Source organism: Panulirus ornatus, chromosome 65 (assembly GCF_036320965.1).
Source record: "Panulirus ornatus isolate Po-2019 chromosome 65, ASM3632096v1, whole genome shotgun sequence".
NCBI classification, from domain to species: domain Eukaryota; kingdom Metazoa; phylum Arthropoda; class Malacostraca; order Decapoda; family Palinuridae; genus Panulirus; species Panulirus ornatus.
In genome coordinates this window covers 3014820-3032872 of record NC_092288.1, presented here as the reverse complement: position 1 = coordinate 3032872, position 18053 = coordinate 3014820, and the positions used below count along the sequence as shown (strand labels likewise).

General features: G+C 42.2%; 1 protein-coding gene across 1 annotated transcript in view; it reads right to left on the bottom strand.

Moving 5' to 3' along the window:
• LOC139746496 (nucleolysin TIAR-like) overlaps window positions 1–16978 on the bottom strand; it is a 1460715-nt gene extending 1443737 nt beyond the window's left edge. Inside the window, exon 1 of the mRNA XM_071657791.1 lies at window positions 15786–16978. The gene's annotated coding sequence lies outside the window, so the exon portion shown is untranslated. The remainder of the gene's footprint in view (window positions 1–15785) is intronic.
• Window positions 16979–18053: the final 1075 nt, after the last annotated feature.

Here is an 18053-nt window from a genome sequence, read left to right as displayed (position 1 = left end):
CTATATATATATATATATATATATATATATATATATATATATATATATATATATATATATATATATATACATATATATATAAACAATAATAATAATTGAAAAATGAACACCACAAGTAGTTCCCCGTTGTCAAAATGGAAGGGATAGCAACAACTTAAGACGTGACCTCAAGCAAGAAGAAAGTGAGGCAAAAAAATAAATGATGGAGTTTGAGAGACTTGCGTCTGTCGCAAGCAGCCGCCACCTCCACCACGACGTAAACCCCCGTCGTAAACGCTTCCCGACCCCCGACAGGAGGCATTATTGCGTCTTGGTTTATCCCGCCCTGAGCCTCCTACCCTGATATACAGGAGTGAAAACCTCACAGCAAAGTACGGAGCCCTGACAGCCAGGGTCGTGGTGCCTCATTAGACGGCAAACAGATAGGAACTAATTATCACATTGAATTAGACGACGATGGTTCACAAGATACTTGTCCATCTTTACAGTCAGGATGTATCGGAAGACATAAGTTACATGACAGATCTTTGACCTACAAATTTATATCAATACTACGTAGGTGTTTTCAAGAGTACGATAACATATATCATTTATGAGTAAGAGAATTCACAGTATCATTTACGAGTAAGATAATTCACAGTATCCTTTACGAGTAAGATAATTCACAGTATCATTTACGAGTAAGATAATCTTGATTTGGTACATGGTATCTCCCCCTTCCTTCTTCTCTCCCTTACATGAAGTAAGACACACTATTTTCCAACACCTAGATCCTTCATAAGGACGTCCCTTCCTACATCCATCCTACATCACCTTCCCAAACCAAATGAGGAGCAGCTCTCCAGCACAACATTCCTTCAACCTTTCAGGAGATAATTACCTATTCCTCCTTCCTTAAAAAAGAGATCTGCTCTCCTTCTCTCTTAAAACCATCTCTCTTCTCACAAACACACGTAGGAGTGAAGCCATGGTACATAGATACAAGCTTAAAACATAGGAAAAAAAAATAGGGCAACACAAGTGTATAATTCCCCCTCCCACCCAACACACAAAGATAGTCACCACAAACAGTAATCTCATAATTCCCCCACAGACCCCCACCATATTCCCACCACAGACCCCCACCATATTCCCACCACAGACCCCCACCATATTCGAGAATGCCCTCTCTACCTTCTTTCTCCCCCACTCCCCCATTCCTGCTACAGAGCCACGCGCCAACCAAACCTCTCGACCTTCACCCTCCAACATCTCACCCCCATCTCCACCACCAATTCCCGGGGAGAATTACCCCCGCATGGCCTGAGTGACGGCCTACATAAAGAAATATTCAAAAATCCGGAATTTTTTTCCGTAGCCATCTGGCTGACGCGTGGCTGAAGATTTAGTGGACGCTAATGAACAGGTGAACACAGCCCTGCGCTTTCTTACCTGTATACCCGCCTTAATCGACCCCCACCCCACCCTCATCGCCAGCAGACGCATAGCTTTGCTTGCTTCCCCGCGTCAGCTAGAGGGAATGGTAGGGTTAACTGCCGCACTCTATAAACTGATAGCTTTCCTTGTTCGCTCTATCAGCTTGGGGAAGTCAAGGTCAGATATGGGAGCAGGTAAACTGAGAGTTTCCCTCGTTCGTTATAACAGCTAAGAGAACCGTGGTTAGCTGCCGAAGCCGATTATAAATTCATAGCTTTATTTTCAAGCTCATTTAGCTTAGGATTCTGTCCTTGCCTGGCCAATCTATGCCACTCTCTAATTCATAACTTCAGCTATTAGCTGTACCAACTGCGGACAGCTGATGCACTCAATTATGGCATCAGCTATTGATCAACAGATCATAATCAAGTCATCAATTTTACATCAATAGTTTATCATCTGTTTTGCCCACATATAACATCTTCTACAAACATTGAAAAATTACTGTTACCAGCCAACTTAAAGACTCATTATCTATAATCAAAACAATTGATTCCCAATAATTTATTAACAATTAGAGCAGATAATGTAAAAACTAACACTGAAATGCTGGATTACCATGACTTACATAGGATTTCCGTTGTTATGAACAGTTCTCTCGCGAGTTCGCAGGAAGAAAAGGCGATACTTTATAACAAAAATTCTAATCAATTAAAAATCTAATAATAATAATAATAACAACAACACACCCAAATTATCGTCAAGAATCTTATACATAAACATGGAGTCATACTGAGGAGGTGTATACATGTACATACAACCTTCATCGCTCACCACACTATTAGTCCACCATCATCATCAATACACCGTTGCCATATCTTTATCATCATCAATACACCGTTGCCATATCTTTATCATCATCAATACACCGTTGCCACATCATCATCATCAATACACCGTTGCCATATCATCATCAATACATCGTGGCTATACCATCATCAATTTTCCGGTGCAAAATCTGCACCTTTGTCAGACTAACTACATGCACTAGCCTATATATATATATATATATATATATATATATATATATATATATATATGTATATATATATATATATATATATATATATATATATATATATATATATATATATATATATATATATATATATAATCTGCACCCAGGCCTCCTTTCCCATGCGACTTCCTGTACCCGCCCCCGCCCTCTACATCACAGGTAAGCCGACGCGTTCGACCGGTTCTCCAGTTGCTAAATAAAAGACTAAGGAAAAAACTGCCAATTTTTTCCCCGTGGGGTCGGGGTCCTGCGTGTGAACTGGGGGAAAGAAAAGACAGGGAAATTTGATCCAGATTTCCGTACATGAAAGTGAAGCACAGCAAGAATAGCCTTCAACGTCGAGTTCTATATATATATATATATATATATATATATATATATATATATATATATATATAAACGAAGTATATCAATCAGTGTACTTCTCAACAGTCATTGGTGTTTAACAATCCTCCCAGCCAATTAGAAATTAGCTTGAGAGAGAGAGAGACGATGGTCCGTCCAACGACTGGCGTTTAGTGTCCTGGAAACCATTCGGTGATTAGTCCGGTAAAATGAGAGGAACGATTCGAATCGCTGATTGGTGCTCAAATTTTCCCAACAGCTACTCGCAGAGATTGGACTGGGGGGGTATAAGTATGCTTTGGAAACCGGGATTTCTGATCGTGACTAAAAATCAAATTATATATATATATATATATATATATATATATATATATATATATATATATATATATATATATATATATATATATATACTAACTCATGGGATCATGCAAAAGAGTCCTAGAGAGATCCTGCAACACAAGTGAGGTTGCTTAAAGAAGTTTGAGAAAGTGTTGCAGTTATTATCCGACCTCAACACTCTTCTTTACCTCCAGCTATGACCACACAGATGGTGCGTCCCTCCCCCGGTAGATACGACATCAACACCACCTGTTTACCTTCTCCTCAAACCTAGACCACTCGAACCGACCCGTGTGAACAAGAACAACCAGAGGACATCACGACGGAGAGTAATGGCATAATGTGTCTCGGAAACATTATGAGACGAAAGATGAAGATTGGTTGTATTTGTCAAGGTAGGTCTTACGAAATTTGTCCTGGTGGAGAAAATGCGTAAGTAGTTATACATATTTCAAACAACGTATACACAAGACGGTCGCCATCAGATCAAATAATACTGGTTTTTGCGCACATATCACAAAGTTATTTCTGGCCGTGTTTGAAATCACGTTTCCATTATCAATGATGATGTTTGGCTCACACACAGGAAGCTAATTTCAGTCTGTATGGTTCTGCTTGTTACTACACATCATTTACATATACATCTGCATATTTATACCTTAACTGGTTTAATAAAGTCGGTCAGTTCCATTTACTTTGGCTTTCCTGTTCGGGTTTAAAGGGGGTCAGAGGTCACTATAGTTACGATCTTCAATGAAACAATGTGGTAACCTAAATTGACCACTCACCTGTACCACAGATGGTCAGACATTTAACCATTGTAGACAAGTAAATAAAAAACTTATAAACTTACGAATTAATAAAGATAACAACAACAACAACCATAGTGCGTCCTCTGCGGGTAGTTTGTAAACTAACTAGTCAGATAAATTCGTAGAGACTGTTATGTTGTAGCGATGATATGATTACAAACATTATAACGATAGTTAGTAACGATAGGAAGATCAAAGTAACGGTGTCAGGAGCAGAGTAACAGTATAAGGAGCTAAGTAACAGTATCAGCGACACAGTAACACCATCGGGAACTTTCTCGCAGTATAAAGAACATAGCAACATTATCGCGGGTATAGTAACTATAGTATTAGGATCGTAATAACAGTGTCAGTGGTGTAGTAACAGTATCAGGAGTGTAGTAACAGTATCAGGAGCGTGGTAACAGTATCAGGAGTGTAGTAACAGTATCAGGAGCGTGGTAACAGAATCAGGAGCGTGGTAACAGTATCAGGAGTGGTAACAGTATCAGGAGCGTGGTAACAGTATCAGGAGCGTGGTAACAGTATCAGGAGCGTGGTAACAGTATCAGGAGCGTGGTAACAGTATCAGGAGCGTGGTAACAGTATCAGGAGCGTGGTAACAGAATCAGGAGCGTGGTAACAGTATCAGGAGCGTGGTAACAGTATCAGGAGCGTGGTAACAGAATCAGGAGCGTGGTAACAGAATCAGGAGCGTGGTAACAGAATCAGGAGCGTGGTAACAGAATCAGGAGCGTGGTAACAGTATCAGGAGCGTGGTAACAGTATCAGGAGCGTGGTAACAGAATCAGGAGCGTGGTAACAGAATCAGGAGCGTGGTAACAGTATCAGGAGCGTGGTAACAGTATCAGGAGCGTGGTAACAGATCAGGAGCGTGGTACAGTATCAGGAGCGTGGTAACAGTATCAGGAGCGTGGTAACAGAATCAGGAGCGTGGTAACAGTATCAGGAGCGTGGTAACAGAATCAGGAGCGGTAATCAGAGCGTGGTAACAGTATCAGGAGCGTGGTAACAGTATCAGGAGCGTGGTAACAGTATCAGGAGCGTGGTAACAGTATCAGGAGCGTGGTAACAGAATCAGGAGCGTGGTAACAGAATCAGGAGCGTGGTAACAGAATCAGGAGCGTGGTAACAGAATCAGGAGCGTGGTAACAGTATCAGGAGCGTGGTAACAGAATCAGGAGCGTGGTAACAGAATCAGGAGCGTGGTAACAGTATCAGGAGCGTGGTAACAGTATCAGGAGCATTATGACGGTAACGGGAGCACTCTAACAGTATCAGGTGCACAGTAATGATATCAGGAACTTAGTAACGATATCAGAGGCATAGCAGCGATATCAGAGGCATAGGAAAGATATAAATGACGCTACACTAAATGACCTTAAGTGTCTAACGGATGGAATCAGGTCAATAACAACAGAACCATCAATGTCATCTGAACCCCAGCAGCAGTTACTGACCCCCAGGTGACGTGGGCAGGTCTAGGAGCGACACAGCTGACATAGCGAACACCAGTCTGGGCAGAGAGGTGTTCTGGGCGGCACAGTAACTCGTACAATGTTCAATGAACTGCTGTCTGGGTCATGTTAATCTAATTAACTACTCAACAGTTTAACAACGCAGATCATTTGGTTATGAAAGGTATATGAGAAAGGTTTAGAATCGTCAAAAGTGTAAACTAAAAAGCAACGGGGAATGTGTGGCATTGATCCTTAGCGGTGATGGCCAATGGCCAATTATGAATCATTGATTATATATCAAACATCTCTCATATACTAAGCTTAGGTCTTCGTCAAATCGCTTAACTACTTACTACTACTACTACTACTACCACTACTTCTACCACTACTAATACTACTGCTAATAACAATAGTGTAATAATTCAAATAATAATAATAACAATAATAATTTCTTCATCATAAAATTTTTGAACAATAATGAAAAATTTGCTACCCATTTTCTTTCTTATTTTTCCTTTTTTGGAAACCGCTCTTCGCTGTGACTAGGGTTGAATTCCTGCCATTCATTCCCACGATGGAAGCCCCATCCACTTCTTTCCCTTCCTTCCCATGATGGAATCCTCCTTCCTTCCTTCCTTCCTTCCTTCCCATGATGGAATGCCTTCCTCCTTCCTTCCTTCCTTCCTTCCTCCTAACGTGGACGCTTCCCCCCCTGCACCGGCACCAGCTAGGCTCACGGCCTCTATCGCTAATTCGCCTTAATACAAAAATCTCTCTGTGTCTACGAAAGTCAGGAATAACACACACTACCCAGAACACTCCCCTCTCACCTCTCCCTCTCACCTCTCCCTCTCTCTCTCTCTCTCTCTCTCTCTCTCCATTCCCAATACACATAACGCAGTAGTGGAAATATAGGAATCACCAAAACGTATCCAGGTGTGTGTGTGTGTGTGTGTGTGTGTGTGTGTGTGTGTGTGTGTGTGTGTGTGTGTGTGTAGATTTAAGAACAGATGGGGTCTTCGCATACCAAGGAATTTCGGGTTATCGAGGCATTTACGGATAAACGAGGTATTTCAAGATAATCAGGGATGAGTTGCGAAATCGTTATTATCATTAATATGTATACTTATACCCACTAGGTTCCTTCATGTATATATGGACATTTAGGGAATACATTTTCTAATGGGCTGCTTTCAATCATCGGTTCATTTCGCGGGGTTTCAAATTGTCAGAGCACTTTTATGATCATTATCATGATCATTATTATCATTATCGTTATCATCATTACAGATGTTTGAGGGGTCAATGCTAATAAGATCGTCTCGAGGTCTCCAAACTACAGCTGGGGTGTCCGTACCAGTATAACAGACACAACAACTCAAAAACTTTTGACTATCGAGTTAGAAATCTGAGTTTGAGTGACGGTGTTTATTTGACTAAATCATGTAATACCTATTGACGGGTTACCTGGTGCTAATGAGTTACCTAGAAAAAAGCGTGTGTTATGAAAACCTCGTAAGTTTGATATTTTGAATGATCGGGACTTTTAAATGGTTCTTGTGAAAGTCTCTAGTTATCGGCAGGTGAGAATCGGGGATACCTGGACTCCCGCACTCGTAACTAAAATTTATATTTATCGGGAACCTCACCAAATGACAGGTCAAACAGTGTGGTTTATCGGGACTTTACGAAGTACCCAGGAGGGAGGTTGACTTGAGATCCTCCGGGGAAACTTCGAGTTATCGGGAGCCTCTCTAGGTTATCGGGGTTGGGGGGAGTCATGAAGACAGACAGACAGACAGACTATTGGAAATCATTAGGAGAATTGTCGCTTGTGGGTTCGACCCCCGGTCCCCAGGCACACCGCTACGCCACTACCCTTTAACTCCGTCCCAGTGATCCGTCCCGCTGGGCATACCTTGGGAGGGTATTGTGGAACAGGACAAAGGGATATGGGACGGTAAGCTGGAACAGCGACGCGAGCGAGTCAAACACAGCACTGGAATAGGAATATAAGATGGAAAGGTATACGTGTCTAGGACGTGGAATGGAACAGAGAAATAGTAGAATGGAACGGTGAGACAATGGAATGGGAGACTGTAAACTGAGAAAGTGGGATGATATTGTGGAAAGGGTCACTGGGAGAGGATTGTGGAACAGGGACCTACTAGGAGGGTATAACGTCGAGTTAGAACAGAAAGACGGTTTTATGAAAAGAAAGGAAAGGATTGTGGAACAGAAAAATGGAATAGGATTCTGAGAACGAACTGAGGGATAAGACTGTGTGATGGAACATGAATATAATGTGAGTGGAACAGATGGCTACGAAGGCGAGAAGGTGGAATGGGTCAATGATATGGTTAACTAAACTAAGAGGTACGATCGCTGAGCACGACGGTACGATCGCTGAGCACGACGGTACGATCCTTAAGCACGACGGTACGATCCCTGAGCACGACGGAACGATCCTTGAGCACGACGGTACGATCCTTGAGCACGACGGTACGATCCCTGAGCACGACGGTACGATCCTTGAGCACGACGGTACGATCGCTGAGCACGACGGTGCGATCGCTGAGCACGACGGTACGATCGCTGAGCACGATGGTACGATCTCTGAGCACGACGGTACGATCCCTGAGCACGACGGTACGACTGTTGAACGCGGTAGTACGACCTTTGGTCAAGATCTGAACGACTCCGGTCTGATGACCTGGTTTTTCTTTGACCCAGTCATTAAAGCAGAGCGAAAAAAAAAACCACAGGCGGTGTCCATGGAAGAAGACAGACCATTAACATAAACCAGTTCAATATGTACTTAATAAAGAACCAGTTCACTGTGGCACGTATCTGTAATACATGAGAGTGATTACTTCATAGGTATCAAGAACACTAAAAACAAGGTTACGTGTGCATATGTATATCATTATCATCATACAAAAGAAAAAAAAATGACATACGAGTCATAGTCTCTGGTGAGGCAAAACAAAAACACGAGTCATTATCTCTGGCGGCCTAAAGCCAAGTAAACATTGCACAAAAACAGTAAAGAAAAAAAAATAAAGAATTAATTTCCTGTCCTTCAAGAGATATGGCTTTTGTGATGTGTCATCTTTAGAAAATAATTCCTCACTCTCTATAACACGAGGAGTGACTGTTATTATGCTACCTCCTCCTCCTCCTCCTCCTCCTCCTTTCCTAGAACAGATAAGCTGTGGGACTCTGTATCTCGTGTCCTCTTCCCCCCCTCCTCCTCCTCCTCCTACAACCTTCATACCTTTAAAAGTCAGGTTTAGAAACGCCTCCGGACCAATAATCACTTTACACTGATACCTTTTTTTTTCATCATTTTATCCTTTTGACCCAAGACAGGTACTTGAGTGGGGCTTGTACTTCCTCCTCCATGTCGGTTGTTTTATACACACACACACACACACACACACACACACACGCGCGCGCACACACACAAACGCGCACGCGCAAATCTGGTGATAATACAGGAGGCGTCATCGGGACAGTAATTCGGCAGTTTATTCTACCAGACCAGACCAGGTGCTGGGTCACTCCTGGTTACCTCACCAGTGGTGGTGACAGACACGTACCTACTTAAACGTCAAAGGTCATTTTACCAACACGTCAGGTGATCAGCTGAACATTTTACCCCAATGTGAGTGTTCAATTAAACATTCCTATCTCTCTGTAGGTGTTCGATAACATCTCAACATCCCCTCCTCTGTAGGTGTTTAACAGGACACTGAACCACACTGTAGGTGTTCAACTGAACATTCTAGCCCCAATCTAGGCGTTCGACTGACCACTTTACGCTAATGTAGGTGTTGAACTGGACAGTTTAATCAGTGTGTGTGTTCAAGTGAACATTCTGTTCTACAGAACATTCTACCTTACCAGATTAATAATCATCTGATAACTCAAGTTATATGTACAGTAATATCTGATAACTAATTCCACCCACACAATGATAGTTAGATATGATAATTTACATGTGAAATAACAGTCTGATAACCCAACTTACCAATCCAGAAATATTCACATGAACCACATGAACTGTGCAACACTCTCCATATAAACAGATTTCCCTGTGCCATAACAGTATGATGAACCGATTTACATACACTGTCATAAAGGAACCGATTTATCTATACTACCATAACCCGATTTTCATGCACCATAGCATTCGGATAACCCGATATACTTGTACATGAACATTACAATACATCCGATTTAACTGTACATAAACATTCTGGGAAAAAAAAAAGTTATACCGGTCTATAAATAACGTGATAATCCGACAAAAGTTATGATAACCGGATTTATTTGTATGATAATATTTTGATAACCCGATCAACCTCTGTAATACTTTTGTGAAAAGCCGATTTACCTGTAGGACAAGGTCGCGATAACCCGATTAACCTGTACAATAACAATGACCCGATTTATATGCACAAATATCATATGACAACCTAATTCGCCTTTCCAGTGTTCTTATAATCCGATTCATCTGTACAATAATCGCATGATAACCAAATTTAACTGTAAAATAATGATAATCCAATAAATCTGTACAATGATTATATGATAACCCGATTTTCCCTGACAGTGATATCATAAACCCATTTATTTGCACAATCAATATATGATAACCCGATTTACCTGTACAATAAAACCGATTTACCTGTATAAATACATTTTGATTGTCCTTTACAACTGTACAAGAATATTTTCAAGACAATTAGCCTGTGTAATATCATTCTGATGAACAGATTTTGCTGAACAATATTATTCTAATTAACAAATTTACTGGAACAATGATATTTTGATAAGTCAACGTACCTGCGCGATTATATTTTCATTAGCCGATTTACCTGTGCAATAATATCGTGAGAACCCGATTTACCTTTAAAGACAATGCTATGAGAAACCGATTTACCGATACAGTAATATCAAAACACTGGTTACCTACACCCTAATATAAGGAACCGCTCTACTAACATAATAATATTCTAACTAGACGATTTCCTTGGATAGATTTGCTTTGATAAACCGATTACCCTGCGCAGAAATGATATGACAACCCGATAACAGAAGAACAAGACGGAGCTATAGAAGATAACATCACAACCCTGCAAGAATAACATCACAACCCTGCAAGACAACACACCGGGAAATCTATCTTCCAAAAAAGGAAAGAAAAGGAACAACGGAAGCAAACAACACAGACCCCCCACCCAACCCACACCACTCCACACCAGCAACCCCCACAATCCCCCAACTCCTTTCCCCACATCAGATAAACAAGTAAACAAGAAAACATAAAGAAGGCAACACAAAGTAAAAAAAGACAGCAACGCACGAAACATAAGAAAACTAGTAAAACTAAGAAAATAAAGCCACAAATCAAGGAATAGAAAGATCACGAATAAGCGAAAATAAAGCCACGAATTTGAGTAGATAAAACTACGAATTAACGATAATAAAGCAGCAAATCAGAGAAAATAAAGATGAATAATAAGAGCCTAGAATCAGAGAAAACAAAGACACGAATCAAGGAAAATAAAGCCACAAATAACAAAATAAAGCCATGAATGAAGAGAAAAATAAAGCCATGAATAACAAAAAATAAACAAAGCCAAGATTCAAAGACAAGAAGTCCAACTGGAAGAAGTGAACTCAGGCAGCAGCCAGGGGGTGGAACTCGACTGAAATTATGAAACACAGAATGCAACTCGACCTGATATTCTGAGAACAGCGTACAAGAGCGGTTTCGTGGAGTGTCCTACAAGGTTTTCTAAACTAGACTGATGGTCATACATGACTACTTGAACACGCCTGTAACGAGAGTACAAAAGATTTCAGAGGTTCAGTGGAATTTACTTCAGTCGCAAGTGGTTTCGAATACTTATATATTTTAACTTAGAATAACATAAGGTTTTTATAACACTTATAGCACACAAGTTAGGTACTTTTCATTGCAAAAAAAAAACATTAAAGATGATTATACTCTACACTTAATATAATCTATAGATGATCAAAAGCCTTTTAAATAGATATTTAAGGTGGGTTTCATACAGCAGAGAAAGGCCGATAGATAGTATCATAATTCTTGATTAATTAGGAAACGTACGCATTATCAAAATCTATTTTACTAATGAAGAAGTCGCAAAGAAATTTTATATGAGCTAATTATTGAGATAATTAACCCATGGGTATGAAACGCGGGCAGAAAAAATGGTCCTTGTTTTAATTAACTACATCCTTCAAGGTAATTTACTCTTAAGCAACTACCTTAGAAAAATCAATTAAGGTTTAACGTCCATATATATATATATATATATATATATATATATATATATATATATATATATATATATATATATATATATGTATATACATATAACTCAAAGATCAGAGGCAATAATAGGCAACATTACGAATCTGATCCAACGTTTTCTATGCCTAATTTTAAACCCGTTTCCACGTAACGGTCAGTGTGTGTGTGTGTGTGTGTGTGTGTGTGTGTGTGTGTGCAGCCGTGGGAGGTGCATCACTTCCTCGAAGATTACCTCAAAGAACAATTTTGCTTCACTGAGTCCATCATCATCACCCAGGGTCTGTTTTCTGCGATACGATCGTGAAAATTGCTCTTCTCTGAAAAACTTGTGAAGAGATCAACCATGAGGTCTTCCATGAACGGGGAGGATGATTCGCTTATTTAGGCACACAGGCTAAATCATTTAGGTGGGACCTACCGACCGGCCCATGTGGTTGGTATCTTGATGATGGATGGACACTTGGTCAAGGGAAAAAGTTGAAATTGAAGCAAAATAAATCTGTCGTTCTTGTAAGGTTTAGATTTTCCTGCAGCCCAGACCTGACCCGACCTGACCCTTCGCCAGAAACTGTTCCATTTCCGGCCACACTAAATTCTGGTATGAAATAAACAGATCACTCGACGTATGGCCACACTTTTCCTCCCTGGTATTATCACACCACCAAATATTCACACGTTTGGCCACTCTCTCTCCTCTGGTATGATACCACCGGATTGCTCCACGGTAGCTAGATCTGGTTTACAGAATAATATTACTGAATACTCAACGTTTGGATGCACTTTGCTCTGGTATCATACCAGGGAATACTCGACACCTAGACACATTTTCCCCTACCAACCATACCACAGAATATTCGACATGTTGGCTACCCCAGTAAGACCAAACACTGCCACAAAACACACGCGTAACAAAAATGATATGAACCAATGAGCGCCTTTGTTTAGGGTCAGAAGGTATCAGACTTAGCCAGTCCCAAGGACCCAGCCCTGACCAACTGCCTTGCTGAATCAGCCGATACAACGGTATAGGAGATCCTTAGCCTACGATGTCATCCCGTTGTTGCTGTGCAACATTCTTGCAACGGTAACACCGGCGTGATGTGTGTCCATCATGCAGGTTGTTACACTGGAGAAATGGTGGTGTCGGACACATACTTTCAATTTGAACGTAACGTAGATATGGTACCACTTGATCACGACCCTTAAACATAACAGTACAACCCTTGGGATCACAACGGTACAACCCTTAACCACAACGGTACAACCCCTGGGCAAGACGGTACATTTAGGTGTGATGATCTGGCCTTCGGCGTAACCCTTAGGATCTCACGTCAAAGGCCATGGTCTTCAACCATACCCAAGGGTCGTACCGTCGTGCTCAAAGATCGTACCATCGTGCTCATGGATCGTACCATCGTGCTCAAGGATCGTACCGTCATGCTAATATGGATCAAACAATCTCCTGAAACACAATTAGAAAATTTATATAACATAAAAACTTATATAAATTTGTAGTTCCTTCACCTCAAAAGAACTGTGGAAATCTCGGCCTTGTACGAAATCGCATTGTGGTTTTACTTCGGTTCATTGAGTTAAATCTGTTCTCAGGACAACTTGAAACTTTCCAAATGATGGATAAGCGAGTAATTAACACTGTAACGTGAAATAAATGGCATGGGGAGTGATTTAAATCATCAGATGTAATAAAAGCTTTGGAGGGTTAAATTAAACTGTCGTATGAAATAAAAGGTTCAGGGATTAATTGGCACTATAAGATGAAGTAAATGGTTTAGGGGCAGTAATATAACATCATCATAAACTGCTTCGAGACTGATTAACATGGTAAGAAGGGATATAAACAGTTTAGGTACTGATATATATATATATATATATATATATATATATATATATATATATATATATATATATATATATATATATATATATGAAGCATATATCTTCTCTTATTAAACTCATCTCTCGTTTTTCTCAAAATCTATTTCGTCCACTCTTTTAAGGAGGACCATCTTAATTCTCGACCCGACACAGGGAAACGACACTTGTCAAAATCCATCTATCTACCCATACTCTCCCCACTACATTTTCTTCGTTTTCCCCCACCCACCCACACTCTACAACCCCTCACTCACCCACACTCTACAAAGAAAAAAAAAACGGACCGGAAATTTGTGAAGCAGCCATCATGTTAATGCTGCAGGCAACCCCAGTTCTAACGGAAATTAGACCGGGAAATATATTACGATCTTAGATTTATGTGTATAAAGAAAAAAAAAATCTAAAAATCATCTGTCATCAGCGTTGCACACACACTGTTTACATGCACAACCCAGGCACTTTACACTCTGTACATTTCGAAAACTAAACCAATTCACTTAGTCTTTCATTCTAGTTTTACATCATAACACAATGTTTCCAGTGTATAATTTCTTCCGTTTTCCTACACCACAAAGTTATTTCTTTATCTTTTAACAAAATTTCTCAACATTTGCGTATACATAATCCTTTTTCTATACATTAAGTAAATAGTTTTTACGGCAGTGATCAACCTACTTTTTCACATGATAGGAAAAAATTGCACATACTAACGGTGCTATGTTCGGACACACTCATAATTAGGATAAGTGTGGTTGTGACACACTCGTGGCTGAATATACAAGTGTTCTAACACACTCATCCTCAGTGTTAGTGTGGTGTAACACACTCATCGTTGACACAGGTATGTTGTGACACACTTGTATGTGATGCAAGTGTGTTCCAACACACACACATACACACACAAACACACACATATGGTTAGCACAAGTGTTCTATGACACACACTCATAGCTGACACAAGTGTGTTCTTACAAACTCAAGGTTAACACAAGTGCATCCCGACACACTCATGGTTGACAGAGGTGTACTATGACACACCCATGGTTGGTTCAAATGTTTTCTACCTTTCCAGTAACGACAGAGAAACCTTCAGAGGGACAGTGTTTCAGTTCATACCTGGAATAAAGATCAGCATTAAGATGATCATCCGGAAAAATCCACAATATCATTCACATAAGAAAAGATGTGGAGAGAAAAATAGGAAATATACTTTCATGAGACTGTGCTGTGGGCTACGGACACCCCCAAGTCCTCTTCATATGCAGTTGTAAATGTAAAGAACTGCATTCGACAAACACATGCACAAGACGGTTAGTAAAACACGGAAACAGGCAAGTAAGATAAAGCAGTTCTATCACCTACCTCGTCAGGGGGGTTTTTTATCTAGGATGCAGAGCCATGTTGGTAATCTAAAGATATCAAGGTATCAAGTCAATCATTGTATAAAATCTCAAAAGACCAGTATCATAAGAAAGTTGGAATAATCGAAAATCTGCATGACCCTCAGATTTCTGCATGCACAATGATATAATAATAAACAGTAATAATGAATTAGTCAAGAAATCTGCAGTCAGGACGAATAACCATCTCATGAGACAGAATATATATATAGAGAGAGATATAAAAAGATTTGTAAAAATAAGGGCGTGCGAAGTTTGGGCTGGAGGGGCCAGTGGTTACTCAGGGCTTCGTTAGACGATGAAGGGCTGTCCCCTACCCTAAACCCTGACTGCTAACTAGGTCAGGGATAAGCCCCCTCCCATACCCTTGCTACTAGGTCATGGGTCAGCACCCATACCCTGGCTACTAGGTCAGGGGTCACCCCCCCTTTTTTAGGTCAAGGGTCAGCCTCCCTCAGACTCCAGCCAAATTGTAATTGCAAGGCCAGCAGTCACTGCATGTCTTGCTAATGGACATGCCATCAACTGGGTAATGGAGGAAAAAAAAATAACGAATGGGTAAAAAAGTCACACCGCATGCAGATGGCAAAAACCTTGACAAAATATTAAAAAAAAAAAGATACTGATATTGAAGAATGATAAAATGAATAATTATATGTTTTGATGATAAAAAAAATTATGACTTACGACCAGGATGAGAAGGAATAGTGCTGGCGGCCGAAGCCTGCGTCACTGCGAGATCCACAATCTATTTTATTACGCGCCAGGACTGGACGCTACACAGAGCAAGACACCACCACCACCACCAGCCTACAGCAGCAGCTGTTGCAGCAGCCTCAGCCTCCCCCTCCCCACAAACACTGACACAACACACAGCAAAACTACTGGCGGTAACCCCCACACCACAGGCGGTGGTACACTCTCGCCAACACTACCACAATTGTGGCCACTTGACGCACCGCCACAACATCTAGGCTACTCTAGGCCGGCCTCGGCTGGTCGGGCCCTTGTTGCCGCTACTATCCCACTACTCTCTAGGGGGTGACGGTGCCCCGCCTCACCTTCATGCTGGCAGGGGCGGGCGAGGCCCCAGGCGTGGAGGGAGAGCCGTGGGCACCCGTTGGCACAAGGCCGGGTAGCGGCAGGGGAACGAACAGCATCCCGCAGGCAGCTGGAACAACAGGAGCAGAAGCAGCAGCAGCAGCAGCAGTAGTAGTAGTCGTAGTAGCAGTAGCAGCAGTAGTGAGGGGCGTGACAGGTGTTAGAGCCCCAGCGGTAGCAGCGGCAGTCCGAACCACTGAATCACTAGCGGCCAACACTGCTGCAGGAGGGGCGGTGAGAGGGCCTGCCGGCACGGTACACAGCTACCCCACCTGAGGCGGCCACCACGTGTTCTTCGCTGCTCGCGGCCGATGCCTGCACCTTCCACACCCGCCGCACGCGGCCTCAACGCCGCCCTGGTCACTCTGAACGGAATAAAAGAGAACAATCTACAACGCGACGAGCGACGTGGAAACTGCAGACAAGAGCCGTCAAGTCAGGAGAACTATTTCACCTTTCGTAGAACTAAATTAATACTTGATATTTATAATATATATATATATATACATATATATATATATATATTCCTCGACCTCTGACCGTGGCTTCGCTAAAGTCTCCCAAGGGAACCTTTTCTTTTCCGAGTTTTCCTGCACAGAAATAAAGAGGAGGAGAATTTCAGCGGTGTCTCCCGTAGTGGAGAGACCGATCCGGCGACGTGAGGAGTGAGGGGGGCGTGTGTGTGCACGGGACGCAGAACAGGGGCGGAGTGTGCCAAACGCGCCAACCACAAGGACACTGAGGCAGGCAGGAGTGCGCGCCACGTCGGGCTGTGAGCTACTGAGGGGCGTCTCTTCACAAGCGCCGGGTCGTACCGGAGGGCTCAGACCTGCTGCCGGCCCGCCCCCTGCCTGGCCATGCCCGCACCTCGCTCCTCCTCCTCCTCCTCTTCTTCCTCCTCCTCTTCCTCCTCCTGCTACCGCCGACGTTACTGCTTCTGCTGTCGTTGATGCTGTCCCTGCTTCTATTGCTGCTCTTGTGTCAAGCCTGTTACTGCTCCTGTTCTCTCTCTCTCTCTCTCTCTCTCTCTCTCTCTCTCTCAATGCCGTTCCTCTGCCGTCGACCCTCACCTTTGGACAAGAGGTATGGCTTGTATTACCCTCTGCTGTTGTGAGTGCTTGTGCTTCTGTCAGTACCCGTCAGGCCTCCCTCGGGACGCTGCAAGCACGGCTGCTGCTCCCTGTGCCGTTCCTTTGCCTGCCTCTGGTGTAGTCTGGTTATACTTACTGTATTCTGGGGCTACTTACTCGTACTGGTGCGACAGTTGCTCGCGCCATTCCCTCGTCCCCTACTGCTACCAAGACTTCCTCTCGTCACTGCTTCGTCGTGTAATTCCCCCCCCCCCCCTCCACCCATCTCTCTCTCTCTCTCTCTCTCTCTCTCTCTCTCTCTCTCTCTCTCTCTCTCTCTCTCTCTTGTACTTGTTTCACTTTATTCAGTAATCGTCTTTATGTGTATTGATTTTCCTTGATACATATTCACTCGGCTGCCTTTCCATTTCCTACCTTGTGGGCTATCATCTCTGAAGTCTCTCTTGTTCGCTTATCTCTGCAATCTCATATTGTATCCTGCTATTACTATACTTGTATTCACAACGTTTTATCGGTATGGATATATTACCCCACCTGGTAAGCTCCACCCACTATAACACCCTCTACCATACGATTCGTCCATTATCTTTACACTGTGCCCATAATCTCCGCCCATTACCCTGCAAAGTACCATAATCTCCGCCCATTACCCTGCAAAGTACCATAATCTCCGCCCACAACCCTGGAAAGTACCATAATCTCCGCCCACTACCCTGGAAAGTACCAAAATCTCCGCCCACTACCCTGCAAAGTACCATAATCT